This window comes from Oncorhynchus kisutch, linkage group LG14, assembly GCF_002021735.2.
Source record: "Oncorhynchus kisutch isolate 150728-3 linkage group LG14, Okis_V2, whole genome shotgun sequence".
Lineage (NCBI taxonomy): Eukaryota > Metazoa > Chordata > Actinopteri > Salmoniformes > Salmonidae > Oncorhynchus > Oncorhynchus kisutch.
In genome coordinates, this window is record NC_034187.2 from 55369075 (window position 1) to 55387000 (window position 17926).

Consider the following 17926-nt stretch of genomic DNA (forward strand, 5'->3'; position numbering starts at 1 on the left):
TTTCTGCTCTTTTGCACACCAATATCTCTACCTGTACATGACCATCTGATCATTTATCACTCCAGTGTTAATCTTCAAAATTGTAATTATCCGCCTACCTCCTCCTGCCTTTTGCACACAATGTATATAGACTCTCTTTATTTTCTACTGTGTTATTGACTTGTTACTTGTTTACTCCATGTGTAACTCTGTGTTGTCTGTTCACACTGCTATTCTTTATCTTGGCCAGGTCGCAGTTGCAAATGAGAACTTGTTCTCAACTAGCCTACCTGGTTAAATAAAGGTGTTCTCAACTAGCCTACCTGGTTAAATAAAGGTGTTCTCAACTAGCCTACCTGGTTAAATAAAGGTGTTCTCAACTAGCCTACCTGGTTAAATAAAGGTGTTCTCAACTAGCCTACCTGGTTAAATAAAGGTGTTCTCAACTAGCCTACCTGGTTAAATAAAGGTGTTCTCAACTAGCCTACCTGGTTAAATAAAGGTGTTCTCAACTAGCCTACCTGGTTAAATAAAGGTGTTCTCAACTAGCCTACCTGGTTAAATAAAGGTGTTCTCAACTAGCCTACCTGGTTAAATAAAGGTGTTCTCAACTAGCCTACCTGGTTAAATAAAGGTGTTCTCAACTAGCCTACCTGGTTAAATAAAGGTGTTCTCAACTAGCCTACCTGGTTAAATAAAGGTGTTCTCAACTAGCCTACCTGGTTAAATAAAGGTGAAATAAAAAAATAAAAAGCTGAAATACTTTATTTACATACGTAAAGACCCTTCGCTATGCAATTTGAAATTGCATCCTGTTTCCATTGATCATCCTTGATTGGAGTCCACCGGTGGTAAATTCAATTGATTGGTAATGATTTGGAAAGGCACACATCTGTCTATATAAGGTCCCACAGTTGACAGTGCATGTCAGAGCAAAAACCAAGCCATGAGGTCGAAGGAATTGTCTGTAGAGCTCTTAGACAGGATTGTGTTGAGGCACAGAGCTGGGGAAGGGCACCCAAAAATGTATGCAGCATTGAAGGTCCCCAAGAACACAGTGGCCTCCATCATTCTTAAATGGAAGAAGTTTGGAACCACCAAGACTCTTCCTAGAGCTGGCCACCCGGTCAAACTGAGCAATAGGGGGAGAAGGGCGTTGGTCAGGAAGGTGACTAAGAACCCGATGGTCACTCTGAAAGAGCTCAAGAGTTCCTCTGTGGAGATGGGAGAACCTTCCAGAAGGACAACCATCTCTGCAGCACTTTACCAATCAGGCCTTTATGGCAGAGTGGCCAGACGGAAGCCACTCCTTAGTAAAAGGCACATGACAGCCCACTTGGAGTTTGCCAAAATGCACCTAAAGGACTCTCAGACCATGAGAAACAAGATTCTCTGGTCTGATGAAACCAAGACTGAACTCTTTGAACTGAATGCCAAACGTCACATCTGGAGGAAACCAGGCACTATCCCTATGGTGAAGCATGGTGGTGGCAGCATCATGCTGTGGGGATGTTTTTCAGCGGCAGTGACTGGGAGACTTGTCAGAATCGAGGGAAAGATGAACAGAGCAATGTACAGAGAGATCCTTGATGAAAACCTGCTCCAGAGTGCTCAGGACCTGGGCGACGGTTCACCTTCCAACAGGACCCTAAGCACACAGCCAAGACACAGCAGGAGTGGTTTCGGGACAAGTCTCGGAATGTCCTTGAGTGGCCCAGCCCAGACTTGAACCCAATCAAGCATATCTGGAGAGACCTGAAAATAGGTGTGCAGCGATGCTCCCCATCCAACATGACAGAGCTTGAGAGGATCTGCAGAGAAGAATGGAAGAAACTCCCCAAATACAGGTGTGCGAAGCTTGCAGTGTCATACCCAAGAAGACTCAAGGCTGTAATTGCTGCCAAAGGTACTTCAACAAAGTACTAAGTAAAGGGTCTGAAAACTTATGTAAATGTGATATTTCATTCATTTAAAATATATATTTGCAAACATTTCTAAAAACCTTTTTTTGCTTTCATTATGGGTTATTGTGTGTAGATTGAGGAAATAGGGCTTTCGAATAAGGCAGTAACGTAACAAAATGTGGGAAAATTCAAGGGGTCTGAATACTTTCCGAATGCAATGTACAGGAAATGATTTGAAAATACTTTCAAATACTTCCAACAGAAGTAGTAGATTCAGGCCACATTATTTGAAAATATTCAAATACACATAAAATAAGTATTTAAATAACAAATACTCAAATACACATGTATTTGAACCCAGTTCTGGTCCTTATGGATGATCCCTTTATTTGATTTATAGCTCATCTCTCTCTTTCATACGGCAGGGGGATTGGCTGGACAAGTTTGCCCGGACAGACATACATTTGCCAGAAGGCATTGGCTGTGCTCCAATGATTTAAAACGGCTCTCTTTCCTCATCATCTTCCTTCATGAACTTAGGTCTCAAAGTGCATGAGAGCAATATGGTGGATGAAGCGGGTCCATTACCTTCACCAATCATTGGTCCTGAAGTAGACAAGTAAAAAGTAGTCATTAAATGTATTGGGAAATGGCCATTGATTTCCCCCCAGTACCTTCGGCCTATAGAGATGAATGCCTTCCCAAGGCCAGTAACGGTGAGTGTGGGACGGCCCGGTAGAGCCTTGGGAAATCAGGCCGTAATTAAAGAGTCCAAGGCCCCTCCACCTGACGTAACCAAGGCGAAGAGCTGCCTCGTTATGTCATTGCTGGTCCCTCCTTGTTAGTTAGTAAATACCTTGCCAGTGGATACTGACCAGTGGATACTGTTGGGGAACAGAGGTAGAGGACGAACGAACATCACAATTTGGTGAACAATTCAGTGTTTGGTGAACACTGACCTCAATAACTAGCTTGTTAGCGATTAGCTACCATGTGTGAACTGTGCCATTGTTGGTGAATGTTAGTTGGACAGAGACATTTACTGAGTAATGGCTGTGCTACCAAGCTGAGACATTGATGCTTGTCGAATGCTGATGGAAAGACCCTGATAACTGAACCACTTTCGCACATTCACAATTAGGCTTTTGTTGTTACTGACTATTAATGCAATCAGAGGTCAGCGAACAGCTGTTTTTTCGTATGATTCCCTAATAAAGCTTGACATTTTTCTATACCCACAAAAGGTAACTATGACAACAGTTCAAATCTAAATGTGGTTTCTTAACTCTACCACTCAGTGTGGTTGATTTATTCCACTCTACAGCACCCAACACACAAGTAAACTAAGCAAATATTTTCCACAAAGATCTGACAGTTGCAGATCAGCAACCTTTTGAAACTGTAACCAACCACGTAACAAGGCACTGACTGAACAGCAACCATCCCAAACAAAGACTTCAAGAAGACCTTTGCACTTGACAGTGATTGGGATCCTATAGCATTGATCCTTTGTAATAGTGAACAAACAACATCGGCCTGAATAACAAGGTCAATCACCCTTAGGCTTGGGCTTTAATGCTCAAGGGCGATCACTGACCAAGACCCCTGACACTAGCTTTATGATGCTTGAACTAACAAGAGCCTTTGAGAGGAATGTTTACAGAAATGTGAAAGAATCCTACAGCCCTGTGCTGGATTCAATTGGTTTTGGCAGGGAACTCGAGATAACATCCTGAAAGGGGATCCATTCACTGAGTATTTTGCTTCACTGCAGGTGTCCTTGACAAAGCTCAAAATACAAATATGCTGGTTGATTATCATCTGCTATAGGCAAAACCATTTAAAATGTGAGGAATGACTCATTTGAATACACAATTACACCCTGTACTGACTCACAGTCTTTTAAAATCCATCTCTTAAAGGCCCAGTGCAGTCAAAAATCTGATTTTCCTGTGTTTTATTTAGTGCCTTCAGAAAGTATTCACACCCATTTTTCCACATTAAAATGGATTTGTAATTTTTTTGTCAATGATCTACACTTAAATACACTGTAATGTCAAAGTGGAAGAACAATTCTTCCACTTTGTAAAACATTTATGAAAAACAAAACACTAATATATCTTGATTAGATAACTATTTGAACCCCTAAGTCAATACATGATAGAATCACCTTTGGCAGCGATTACAGCTGTGAGTGATTTCTGGGTAATTCTAAGAGCATTCTGCACCTGGATTGTGCAACATTACCCATTATTCTTCTCAAAATTCTTCAAGATCTGACAAATTGGTTGTTGATCATTGCTAGACAACCATTTTTAGGTCTTGCCATGGTTTTATAAGCAGACTTAAGTTAACACTGTAACTCAGCCAAATATTCACTGTCTTCTTGGTAAGCAACTCAAGTGTACATTTATGTTTTAGGTTATTGTCCTGCTGAAAGGTGAATTCATCTCCCAGTGTCTGGTGGAAAGCAGACTGAACTAGGTTTTCCTCCACGATTTTACCTGTGCTTAGATTCATTCAGTCTATTTTTTTGCCCTGAAAAATTACAAACATACCCATAACATGATGCAGCCACCACTTTGCTTGAAAATATGTTGAGAGGTACTCAGTAATGTGTTGTATTGGATTTGCTCCAAGCATAATGTATAAGAGCACAAGGCGAGACCCAGATGCAGACACGGTAGGCAGATGGTTTTGAGTCTTTGATATTTATTGTATCCAAAAGGGGTAGGCAAGAGGATGGTCGTGGACAGGAAAAAGGTCAAAACCAGTTCAGTGTCCAGGAGGTACAGTGTGGCATGCAGTGTCAAGGTCAGTGCAGGCAGGCTCAAGGTCAGGCAGGCAGGTACAGAGTCCAGAAAACAGGCAAGGGTCAAAACCGGGAGTACTAGTAAAAGAAAATAGAAAAGGCAAGCGCACGGGAAAAACACGCTGGTTGACTTGGAACATACAAGACGAACTGGCACAGAGAGAAAGGAAACACAGTGTTATATACACCAGGGATAACAAGAGACACCTGGAGGGGGTGGAGAGTGACATAATGGGAGGGGGTGGAGAGTGACATAACGCTTTGAATGCAGGACAAAAAGTGAATTGCTTTGCCACATTGTTTGCAGTATTACTTTAGTGCATTGTTGCAAAAAGGATGCATGTTTTGGAATATTTTATCCTGTACAGGCTTCCATCTTTTCACTCTGTCAATTAGGTTAGTATTGTGGAGTGAGTACAATGTTGTTGATCCATCCTTAGATTTCTCCTATCACAGCCACTAAACTCTGTAACTGTTTTAAAGTCACCATGTTCACCACAGTGAAATCCCTGAGCGGTTTCCTTCCTTTCCGGCAACTGAGTTAGGAAGGAAACCTGTATCTTTGTAGTAACTGGGTGTATTGATACACCATCCAAAGTGTAATTAATAACTTCGCCATGCTCAAGGGGATATTTCAATGTCTGCTTTTTAGTTTAAACCCATCTATCTATATTTAGGTGTCCTTCTTTGCGAGGCATAGGAAAACAAAAAAATGTTAATTTTATCCATTTTAAATTCTGGCTGTAACAACAAAATATGGAAGAGGTCAAGGGGTGTGAATAGGTACACCCATCTAGTCCTAGGTCAGACCGCCCTTTGCCTCCAGAACAGCCTGAATTCTTTAGGGCATTCTACAAGATGTCGGTACATTCATGCTGCGTACAGCCAGTTCCATCTCGTCTGAAAGATGCTCTATAGGGTTGAAGTCTGGGGACTGCGCAGGCCACTCAAGTCAACTGAACTTACTGTCACATTCCAGGCAATCTTTTTCCAATCAATTATCCAGTGTTGGTGATAACGTGCCCACTGGAACTGCTTCTTCTTGTTTTTAGGTGAAAGGAGTGAAACCCGGTGTGGTCGTCTACTGTGTGTTCCGAGATGCAGTTCTGCACACCACTGTTGTACTGCGCCGTTATATGTCTGTTTGTGGCCCGTCTGTTAGCTTGCACGATTCTTGCCATTGTCCTTTGACCTCTCTCATCAACGAGCTGTTTTCGCCCACAGGACTGTCGCTGACTGGATGTTTTTTTGTTTGCGCACCATTCTCAGTAAACCCTAGACAGTGTTGTGCGTGAGAATTCTTAAAATATTCTTAAACATTCTTAAAATAAAGTGGTGATCCTGACTGACCTAAGACAGGGAATTTTTACTAGGATTAAATGTCAGGAATTGTGAAAAACTGAGTTTAAATGTGTTTGGCTAAGGTGTATGTACACTTCCGACTTCAACTGTACATGAAAAAGGTAGTTTCACCTCACTATCTAACAGAGCTCAAGAAGATTTCAAAATTCCAAAAAGGTGTCAACAAAGACGAACTGCAATAGAAGAGGACACCGTGGGAATGCTAGCAGCTGCGTTTTTTTGTCCCCACTCTCTCGATTTGACTGCAATGCTGACATTCCAGCACCTAGGAAGGCTCTAGAACTCTATATTTGTAACCTCTGCCACTGGCCGACTGGTACATCCTTTACTGCCGTCATCGAGGATGTGACAAATTGCTAAACAAAATGGGTCGATCCGATCCACCAATAGCAGGGTGACAAAACCCAGCTGAGGCTGTCCCACGAGGACATGCTTTGACCCAAACGCCTGTCCTGCTCCACTGTCCTCCGCCTTCCACCCAGCCGATAGTGCTTCTTGGTGTGTGTGTGTTCGTACACCCTCTCTGTCTGCGTGTTTGTTTAGTGGCAGTGTGTCTGCAACATGTGCTGACCCCTGTGTGTGCTGCAGAGCCTGGAGAGCCAGCGACGTGCCGCAGTAGAAGCAGCATCCTGCTCCAGTGAGCAGCTTTGACTAAGAGTTGAACGCTTGCACACACACTCCAGCTAAGGTGCTCATCAGTTGAGTTAAGGCCACCACGCATATAATCACTCCAACCTAATCTTAACCTACTAATCACTTACCATGACTGATATTAGCTATCGGCGCCCTGGCAGAAGTTTCAGTGATGTATCATTTCTTTCTGGCTGTGAATTTGGACCTCTTTATTTAGCGTGAGACGGTACTTAGAACGTGTTGCCAAGGTTGAGAAGAATAGATGAGTTCAGAGAAATGTTTTTTTTTTTTTTTTGTTGTTGAGGAAAACAATTGATGCCCATCCAAATGAGTTTCTAGCAGCACACAATCTGGAATTTTTAAAAACATTCATGCACACACTTGGCTTATATCCACCTCGTATCAATTTCAAACACAGAGCTGTTGTATAAGAATGTAAATGCAGGTTGCATTGTAGTTCATCCCAGATTGGCACTGACGTATGGGTGGATGAATCAGCATAAATCTCACTGACATATATCACTATGAATGGATCAACAGAGTGGTGTTCCGTGTGACGGACAAAAATCCTCAGCGATAAACAAAACAGAATCTGATCGCTAACGTGACTCACAGTCACTGAATGATTGCATTGTCCAAGCTCGTAGAACTGTCATTAAATCAACATAAAGCCATTCGATTACTGATGATATCCAGATCCGACGCTGACCTCAAAAACATATATTCCGTAGCGTCAACATCCGAAACGTCAACTCTGCAACCAGAATAAAAAGGGCAATAGATTGACAATCCATATTCAAGTCTTAAGCTATTGTACAAACCTCCCGGGCAACTTTTCCCGGGCAAGACTTATGTCCAGAGGGAGAAAAAAAATATATAATGTCCCACCAAGTGATTTACTGTAAATAGGGGTGATTTTCCTCCATCTAGATCAAGCAGAATATTAATATGGCTTTCCAATTAACGACCATGACCCTGTGTGTGTTCCCTGGAAAGTGATAGAGGTCTCAGCACTACAATATAGAGAGCTCTGCAGAACTAGGAGGTGTCAGTAGAGTTGGGATGAAAGGGCACAAAGACAAATTATCTTAATCGTATCATACACCACGGTTACTTATTGGAGGAAATAGCCTTCTTGGAGCTTCCTTGAAATTCAGTCGGTATAGATTGACCATCTATTGATAGACCTTGGGGAATTTAATTCTGTGGGACCATCAATTACTATCCCAGGGTTAATAGTATACTGTACCTGTAAATTGTATGAGCATAGTCCTGCTGCAATGTGGACTATTTAGCATTTTCTTTTTACAGTTGGATGTTACTCTGTATGAAATACATGCTGCTGTGTTTTCCTATGGTAGCCTAGTGAAGTGGTAAGCACTCAATACACACGTATGTAAAGTGTAGACCATCAATGTAAAGTGTAGGCCTTGCTTTGGCACACACAGTACACAAAAACACACATACACACCAGGGTTGGGGAATATACATTTCAAACATTTAACAGACACTCATCCAGTGCGACTTACAAGTAGTGAGTTGATAAATTTTTCATACTCGTCCCTTCGTGGCAATTAGACCCACAACCCTGGCATTAAAATCACCATGCTCTACCAACTGAGCCACACAGGATCTACTCAAATTACAGTTCAATCATGGGAAAAAAAGGGTTGTTTATTTTGCATGACTTGATAAACTGAAAAGTAGAAGCTATTCATTTCAAAAGGTTTTACATTTTCAGAATTTTTGTTATTCAAATCAATTCCTGAATTGACTGCCTTCAATTTTGAATTGAGCCCAGCCCTGATACACACTCACACAGCTTGAGAGCTTGTACATCAACACACTCCATCAAACACATTACTAAAAAAAGGAACACTCGTATACTCAACAAAAATATAAAACGCAACATCCAACAATTGAAAAGATTTTACTGAGTTACAGTTTATATAAGGAAATCAGAATAGAAATATATTTATAAGACCCTAATCTATGGATTTCAAATAACTAGGCAATGGTGTAGCCATTGGCCTAGGCCCACCCACTTGGCAGCCCACCCACTGGGGAGCCAGGCCCAGCCAATAAGAATGGGTTTATCGCCACAAAAAGGCTTTATTACGGACAGAAAAACCCGCAGGTGAAGACGCTGGATGTGGATGTCCTGGGCTGGTGTGTTGTGAGGCCGGTTGGATGTACTGCCAAATTCTCTAAAACAACATTGGAGGCAGGTTTTTATATTATTATTTTAAAAAATGTTTACCCCTTTTTCTCCCAAATTTCGTGATATCCAATTGGTAATTGCAGTCTTGTCCCATCGCTGCAAGTCCCATACGGACTCGGTAGAGGCTCTGGCAGGGTGCGACACAGCCCGGGATCAAACACGGATCTGTAGTGATGCCTCTAGCACTGCGATGCAGTGCCTCAGACTGCTACGCCACTTGGGAGGCCCTGTAGGCAGCTTATGGTAAAGAAATGAGCATGACATTCTCTGGCACAGGGAATGGTGGACATTCCTGCAGTCAGCATGCCACTTGATCACGCCCTGAAAACACAAGACATCTTTTGCGTTGTGTTTTGTGACCAAACTGCACATTTTAAGTGGCCTTTTACTGACCCTAGCACAAGGCGCACCTGTGTAATGATCATGCTGTTTAACCATCTTCTTGATATGCCACACCTGTCAGGTGGATGGTTAAAATTGGCAAAGGGGAAATGCTCACTAATAGGGGTGTAAACAAATTTGTGCACATCATTTGTGAGAAATAAGCTTTTTTTTGTGCGTATGGAACATTTCTGGGATTGCGTTTATATTTTGGTTCAGTATAATTACATAAGCACATTGCATTGAGGACACAAACATACCAGTATAATTCTCTACAATCATCCACCTAGTATCTCAGGAGCATCATTCATCAACACTACTGCCTCACTCACATGTAGATACGTCTTTCTCACACACACACACACAGAGAGAGACAGACACACCGACTAAATGGTCTACCCTTTAAATCGAGAGCATTAACACAAACTCGCCACTATAATCAAAAATAAGGGAGAGAAGACTTAAAAGGAAAATTCCACCCCATAACTATCTTTTGTTATTAGTCCATTGTTGACATCGTCCCAAAATGTTTTGCTTGTCAGCACAAGTTTTCAAGATATACAACTTTCAAAACACAGAAATCATCCCAATATGATACCGCGTTTTAAGAAAATGTTCACTTTTGAAATGAATAGCTTCTACTTTTCATTTGATTGAGTTCATTCAAAATATACAACCTTTCTTCGATTATTGAATTGTACTTCCTGTTTACTTCCTAAATTGACTGCCTTCAATGTTCCTTTAATAGGAGGCAAGGTGCCTGTAGACACACATTGACGTACTCACACACCAAAAGACAGGGGAGAGAGAGAGGAATACTCACAGAATGAATCAGACGACACCAGGAGCCGATATCAAAAGATTCCCGGGGATGCAAGCCGGCTTAGTCCTGGCAGGAAGTAGGATACCCCACGGATAACAGGAATGGAGAAAGAGGAGTAAGATCCGAGAGGAGGGAGAGGGAGGGGTGAAGAGAAGGGGGGGGGGGGGTCTCTGGGTTTGAAGTAGAGGTTTGGAAGGATTTTCTATTTCCTTTCACCAAGCAGTGTTTTCTTCTTGATATGGTGATAAGATATAGTATGGGGGAAACCTATATAGGAGTAATGTCCAACCCCTAGGGATGTCCTTTACTAGGAAAAGATTCCCTTCGGGTGGAAAATTAGGATTTTTGTAGGGGAGAGAAAAATATCCAACAGCAGTGGGAAAGGGGATGCAGACAAATGGAAAGGGAAGTCTCTCACTTTCTGCCCTGACGGAGCAATGAAGAGATGGCAGGATGAAAGAGTGTGTTGCTGCTAACATATATAAGAGCTGGGGAGGAGAAAGACCATTCTGTTTCAATTGGGAAAAAACAACCGTTTCTCTCTCCTGCCTTCCCTTTCGGCAAACGGGCAAAGGCCTTCCTTGCCTCAACCAGAACAGCCCTCAAAAAGGATCTCGTTCCCGAGATTAAAGAGAGGGGGGGGGGGGAACTAACTAAATTAAAGAGGAAGGCGATAATGACGTGTATCTGTGGCACCTGTTCCCCTCTCGATTTTGGTTCCCTCTCACTCTCTCTGTATATATATATATATATATCTCCCACCTGACTGGCAAGATTAAGGCATATAAATTATAAATTATCTTAATTGGCCCCGATTGTGGCGACAGTCCAATCTTTCAGTCACTAGTTTCTCTCTCTTTCCCCCCCTCCCCCCTCTTGCACTCTCGCCTGAGGAACAACGAGGAAGGCAGTGCAGAGAATGCCAATGACACTGGTGGGTGTCAGTCTAAAAAGGTTGGGCGCCTACTGTTACCCCACTATCTGACTGAAATGCCCCCCCCCCTTATCTTTACCCAGAACCCCCCCACCCCACCCCCCCACTATCTATCCACCTGCCTAACCTTCCCTACGGATTCTCTCCCGTCTCTCTGCTCTCCTGTCTCCTCTATAACCGGGCTTCTGCAAATATCAGCCTGACTCTTAGCCTCACTCTCTCTCTCTTTGATCTTTTTAGATTCTCTACACCTGTTCCCCACTTGACTCCCTTTCTTTGTCACTCTTTATCTTTAACCAGACTTTTTTTTTAAATAATAAAAAAACGAATGTCTTTGTTTCAGATGTCTTTTGCACCGGTAGGGCCAGAAGAATTGCATGCTGGCTCTTTGATTAAGCCAATGATAATTACTCAAAAGCAAAAACTGAAACGATGGCAATATGAGAGAAGAGATGGGCAGATAATAACCTAGTTGCAATTTCAAATTCTCTCCCAGTTCTGGGTACTGAGAGTTAATCCACTGCTTTGTAGATCACAGTATGATACAAAAAGTATTTACGTTGAACCAAGATTACCTGGAACGATAATTCACCTCGTGTGAGACATCATGCCACAGAATCCTTGGCAGGAAATTCTTGGGAACCGATGGGCTTTCCTGTCTTTTAGTTCTCACATCCACTTGTGTGAAGCTGTATCATACAGAAGAAAAATGACACCAAGTCCGCTCTTCATTCAACGTGGCAGCAAATGGAACAGGTTGCCATAGCACCCCCCAAAATAAATCCAGCTTGATGCAAAGTCTTTAGGTGTGAAGGACGCTGGGTACTCTAGAGGTTATCACACAGAAGAGTGGCCCCGTGGAGGGAAGTGTGGCCCTTGGCAGGGCAGGAAATGGACACCATGTGGAAAAGTCTCCAGGGGTGATTTGGAATCTGTAATGAAAGGGAAAGGGAGATTAAGAGGGTAGAATAGAGAGCGAAAGAGTGTAATTACACTGAAGTCTTGCATTTCAACGTCATATATCCACAGCCATTATTTACAGTATGTCTCCTAGAAAATGCAATGTAAAAAATGAAATAAAAAAAATCTAATTTGATTTAATCTTATTCCATTTAAATATCAAGGGACCATGCTCAACTACAACATCAATTTCCGTAGAGCTTCATAGCAGGCACAGTCACCTGTCAACATAAAAATGACCTTTGCAGTTGCGCATACTAGGACCTTCCATCCAATTAAATAATGCATAGTTCAGCAGACTTGAATGTAAACACCACTTGCTCAAATCAGGAATGAACGATAGTATAACTTTCCCGCCAACTTAAAACGATAAAGGTTACTAGCTGTGGAACTGGTTACATAAACGTTTTAAGTTGTGGGAGGCATTTAAATTATTATTTTTTTTTACAGCGTTTAGTATCTCTCACTATTTTCTCTTTACAATGCAGTACATACATATCTGCTCTTCTAAGTGTAACGTCGACATTTACACATGCATCTGCTGCAAACGAACACTCCCTAAATGTTCCCTTACTGTTGTTATTACATTCCCAGCGCGGTCATATCAGAAACATTACCACCAAGGGCATTCGTTTCAGAAAACGCAGAGGCTGGTCAGGGGGGGGGGGTCAAAAAAATAAATAATGTAACACGTGTTTGTGCAGCCACAGCGGTGGACATAGGAGATGATCCGTAGCGGCACGCTCCGTAATATTCCACCAACGTTTTAGTATAACAATTGCTTAATGTTAGTTCCCTTTACCTAACGCCATCAGTGGCAGCTGGAGCCGAACAGCCGCAGCTTGCCTGCCATTGCGGGGGATGGTGGTCAAGTGGCCTCTATGATCCCCATGATGCTACCGGCGAGCGGCTACACTCCGCTTTAGCACTTAGATCTACCCGGCATCACCACAACACTCCAGCCGAAAGTGCATCTGCAGAGTACAACAAACTCCAATGTACCGATTGGGGAACGAGTTCTATCTGTGGATGTGGATGCTTTCAATTCTTGTGAGACAGATCGACAGATGTCTGAGTGTGTGAGAACTGAAAGTGTGTGTGCTGAGTAGGTGTTGGGAGTTGGGAATTCATGTAACGGTGAACGATGATGGCAGGCAAATTAGCTGGATGCAGAGAAAAGCTACAGGCAAAGGATGCCCCTTATAACAGATCTCAGATCCGCTCTTCCTCACCCCTGCTCTTAACGTTTACCATCCTGAGATGAAAAACAAACTGGCCCTGGATCTGTGCTTACGGGCAACTGCAATACGAGTATGAATGGCTTTCCAGTGGAATACACACGGTTTGAGCCTTTTAAACATGAGTAATGTCCCCTAAGCATTGTCTGATTTATCTCTGTTTACATCATCTGGGTTATAAATTGAGGCCCAGACAAAAGAAGTGCTGGTTTGCTCTGATATCATCTCAACTCTATTTCAATGTAATTTATAACTTCTGTTTCCAATCCCATGAGTCATTGTTTTTAAAATCACAGTTCTCTCCTTTTTTTCCCCCATTATTCGCTAGGCTAGGCTTCAGGTTGTTTTAGTGGCAGGCCATCTTTGCATCTTTCTACGCTAAAGCACCATGCACTGTATGTCTCAGAATGGAGAAACCTGTGGAACGGCCAGATGGCAAAGCAGTGTGTTTGTGTGCTTGTGTCTGTACCCCTTTGTGCATCTGTGTTTTCCTGGTTGTTTAAGAATGAGTGTGTGTGTGTGTGAGTGAGTCAGGCTGTGTTTGTATGTGCACGAGAACCCACAACATCCCCTGAGGTGTAGCTATAGTGTTATTGAACAAACACCGGTTTGTCATTGCTGTGTTCTATCCCCGAACGCCCCCTGCTATATATATATATGGCACAACACTACCCTGCTTCAGGTGTTTACACCAATGCAACAACCAAACCTACCATCACTCCATCACACAGAGTGATGGTGATATCAGTAGCACAACACAGCTTGTGCTATTATCACCCTCAATCACCCAGAGTGACGGCTAGCATCAGCATACAGCCATACATTCCTTATGGCTTTTCAGACACTGACAAAAATCTATTGGGGTCAGTGGAACTGTGGTGATGGTAGTGGTGAATGGTATGGGGATGTCATGGAGATGGAGTAGGGGGGGAACTGGGGGGGGGGTTGTCTGGACAAATGGGGATGGCGGGGTAGTGAGCAATGTTTTTTTTTGCTGTGAGCAACGTTTTTTTACCCAAAACTCCATGGTTTTTTAGGTTGCATGTCAGTTGACGTCCAGTTTCGTTCATATGTATGCGCCCTCGATGGACGGTGGGAATGAGTGATGTGAGAAACAAGGGAACGAGAAAGAGGAGAGGAAAAGAGGGGAGCGAAACAGAGTAAGGTGATAAAATGGCTGATGGATGACAGTAGTCGATTTGGATGAGGGGTGATTGATGAGAAACAAATGGACAAATACCAACGGTCGAGATAAAGACGTGACAGAAAAAAAGGGAATGAGAGAACGGGAGGAGAAGAAAAGGGGGAGAAAAGAGGAGGGAAAAACCACACTCACCCATCTCAGTCCCCTCTCCATGGGCGAACGAACGGTTGCCCCTGCGAGATTAGCGGTTGCCACGGAGAGCGAGTGAGGGAGTCTCAGCCAAATGGACAGCTATAATGAGCATGTGCACCAGCGCCGGGAAAAAGTGGAGATAGAAGGGGAGGAGGAAGGGGGAAAAGAGAGAGAGAGAAAACAGAGAAGAGCAGAGGAGAAACACTACGACCCCATCAGGACTGTGTCCCTTAAGCCTTTCTTGAATTCCCAAAAATCCGTCCCGTCCAAATCCCCTTTTCCAAACAGAATGATAGATCACTTTCTTTCCAAGAGGCAACCACAGCTCCAGAGTCTGACAGGCAGACAGATACACGCACTCCCTCTCAAATACATGCAGGGAAAACGCTGTCACAATGACACCCCGAAACGGCTCCCCAGGCTGTCACAAGAAGAGAGAAATTGCCCTCTTCCTCTCTGTGCCTCTGTGGTGCTCCTCTTGTTCATACAGACCAGCCCATTTAGAGATGAGTGAAAGCCGCGTAATTGATCCTCTGTTCCCCGTTTTCTTTTTGACTCCTCTCTTTTCTATCTAACACGTCTCTTCCCGTTGTTCCTCCGCATTGAGCACGCTGTATTTCCACAGTGTGTGGCTTAGCGAAGGAACTGACTGCAATCACTAGCAGCAAGCTCTTGCTCGCTCCCTCTCTGCATCTCAATACCTCTTCAGCTCTCTCCAATTCAACCAGCTCTCTCTCTCTCTCTCTCTCTCTCTCTCTCTCTCTCTCTCTCTCTCTCTCTCACTCACTCACTCACTCACTCACTCTCGCTGTCAAATATCAACTGGCTGCCACCCTTTCATCCCCTTCTGTCAATCAAGGATACATAAAATAAACATCAGCCAGTCTCTCTCACTCGCTCTCACACACACGTGCCTGTAATGGATTCTCTCACATGGCCATTCATCTTCCTTATGTTGTTTAACCACATTTGTTTGTGTCACACACAGTCAGGCATATTGTAACATACTCACACAGTAACACACTGACATACAGATGTAGGATCTTAATTTGATCATCCTGTTGCAGGAGAACGTTTCTACAATGCAGGAAATGTAAAACTTCGTCGTGTATGAGGTTTAAAAAGGTTTCAAATTTCTTTGAAATTTCTGACTTGATCTTCCATTACGAAAAGTGTATCAACCCTTACAAAAATGCACATTCATTATAATCCACATAATAATTCACATTTCCTGTTGCTGCAGGATTATTTTCCTGCTGTAGAAAACTGGCTCAAAATAAGATCCTACATCTGTAGAACTACACTGAAATTCCATGCACAAACAAACACACAGGCATATCAATGTCTATCCACACACTACAAAGCTCACCATATTCTGTTTATGAGTCACAGGAACAAAACACACATACTGTACACACATGAATACACAAAACACACAAGCTATGTGGTTAAACAACATAAGGCAGATGAATGGCTACAGGAGAGAATTCATCGCTGAGGACACATGTGTGTGTGTGTGTGTGTGTGTGTTCAGCAGTAGCACCCAGTGAGGGTAGAATAGAGTAAAAAGGAATGCCTGATCACAGGGGGAGACAGGGCTCATAAACCTGCCCCACTGGAGTGTTATGTACCGTCGTCCCTCATAATTGACACTTTTCCTTTTTTTGTCTTCTCTCAATGCAGAGCCCCCTGGGTCATGGTGTATAGGTACTCCCCTCCCCTCTTTGTCATCCTCTTACACCCCCCCCCCCCCACCCACACACACCCTACACAAACAGAGTCACATATAGGAATCACAATAAAGCATTCGATACGGAGAGCTCCCTAAATCAATGGTACACACATCTCAATATCCATTTTTATTTGGTCGGGAACTAGTCACGGCGTGTGGCTGCCACTGGGTGCTTAAGACACAGCAGGAAATGAGAAGCACTCACTGGGACGTTATTGACATAGAGAACATGGCTAGCTCCAGATCTTTATATGAGATTAGGACAAATGACAGGGAGAGATAAAAGCAGGAAAGACTGGAAAGACTGAGGAAATAAAATGGGGGGAAATTGAATGTGAAGTGACGCAAATTGAGTCACGACCGATCACGAAATCAATACTGCCTAGATATTCAGAAGGATGAAACATGACCGGGAATGTCTAGTACATCAGAATAGAAACTATAAAACTAATCAGAACCAGCCTAGATGTATTGGGAAACAAGTACATGAGCCACATGCAAATGTCAAGCTACATTCTATGGCCTGCAAGTCACACATACTAAAAATGAACGCACATCTACACACAGACAGGCACACACACACCAGCACACGCTAATGCATTCACACACAAGCACACCTTGATATGTGTCCCCTGCTTAAGGGCAGTGTGGTCCCCACGTCTCTTTATCTGCATGTATAAATTGTGGTGTTTTATCGTCCTCGTTCACTCTTCCGGTCCTCTCCTTTCAGGGCCCGTCTGCGTGGTCCCACTGTTCACCACAGCCTGAGAACACTATGGAGGGGAAAGCCAGAGAGAGTGAGAGTGTCAGAGAGGTGTGCTAGGAAGATTACGAAGGGGAAAGCCAGAGAGCGTTAGAGCGGGGGGGGGGGGGTAAAAAAAAAGAAGAAGCAGAGAACTGACATTCAGCCCCGGCGCCATACCTCGCCTGTGGAATAATGATTAGGCTCTCAGCATGCCAGTCACTATCAATGAGTGAGTGAGCAAGAGAGAGTAGAGGAGGGAAGAGCAGGAGAAGGAAAGCAATGCATTGGGGTGAGAAACAAGGTGAATAAGAGAGAGGGTGGAGTGAAAGGGGGATTGAGCGGGGGGGGGGGGGCTATTAAAAAAAAAGAGCCCCGGGGCCTATGATTTCTTAATCTGGCCCGGACTCACACACATGCACACACACAGCAAATCACTGCAGGTAGCACCCGTTCTCAGCAACGCCAGATGCCACGTGTATGAGTGATGCTGTGGGGAGGCGGCGTGGCAAGGATAATCATAGGTCAACAAGATGGTGCACAGGACTTGAATTATGTGCAGAAAATAACACTGTATGACTGTAAATGTGAGGATATGATTCTGGACTAAAAACTACAGAGAAAATATAAACAGGAAGAGAATGTCCCCTCAAACTAGGAAGAATACATCCTCTCAAAATAGGAAGGACATATCCTCTTATACCAGGTTCCACACACAACTTCGACACAACACTAAAGGGACACATTCACTGATTAAAGGGACTAGCTGTTACCACACTTGCCCTTTTCCAGCAGTGGACACATTTCCGCCGTTGTTTATGTGGATGGGCTAGTCACCCATCAAACAGGGGCCATTTTAGGTCTCAGCT

The 17926-nt window shown here is 43.4% G+C and overlaps 1 protein-coding gene across 2 annotated transcripts in view; it reads right to left on the reverse strand.

The window, feature by feature from the left end:
• The window catches only part of LOC109904451 (glutamate receptor ionotropic, kainate 5), a 74568-nt gene extending 59221 nt beyond the window's left edge, over positions 1 to 15347 (reverse strand). For both annotated transcript variants that reach the window (XM_031789407.1, XM_031789406.1), the window contains exons 1-3: positions 14584 to 15347; positions 11625 to 11981; positions 10116 to 10181 (exon numbers count right to left, since the gene is read on the reverse strand). The gene's annotated coding sequence lies outside the window, so the exon portion shown is untranslated. The remainder of the gene's footprint in view (positions 1 to 10115; positions 10182 to 11624; positions 11982 to 14583) is intronic.
• Between the last annotated feature and the right edge of the window lie 2579 nt (positions 15348 to 17926).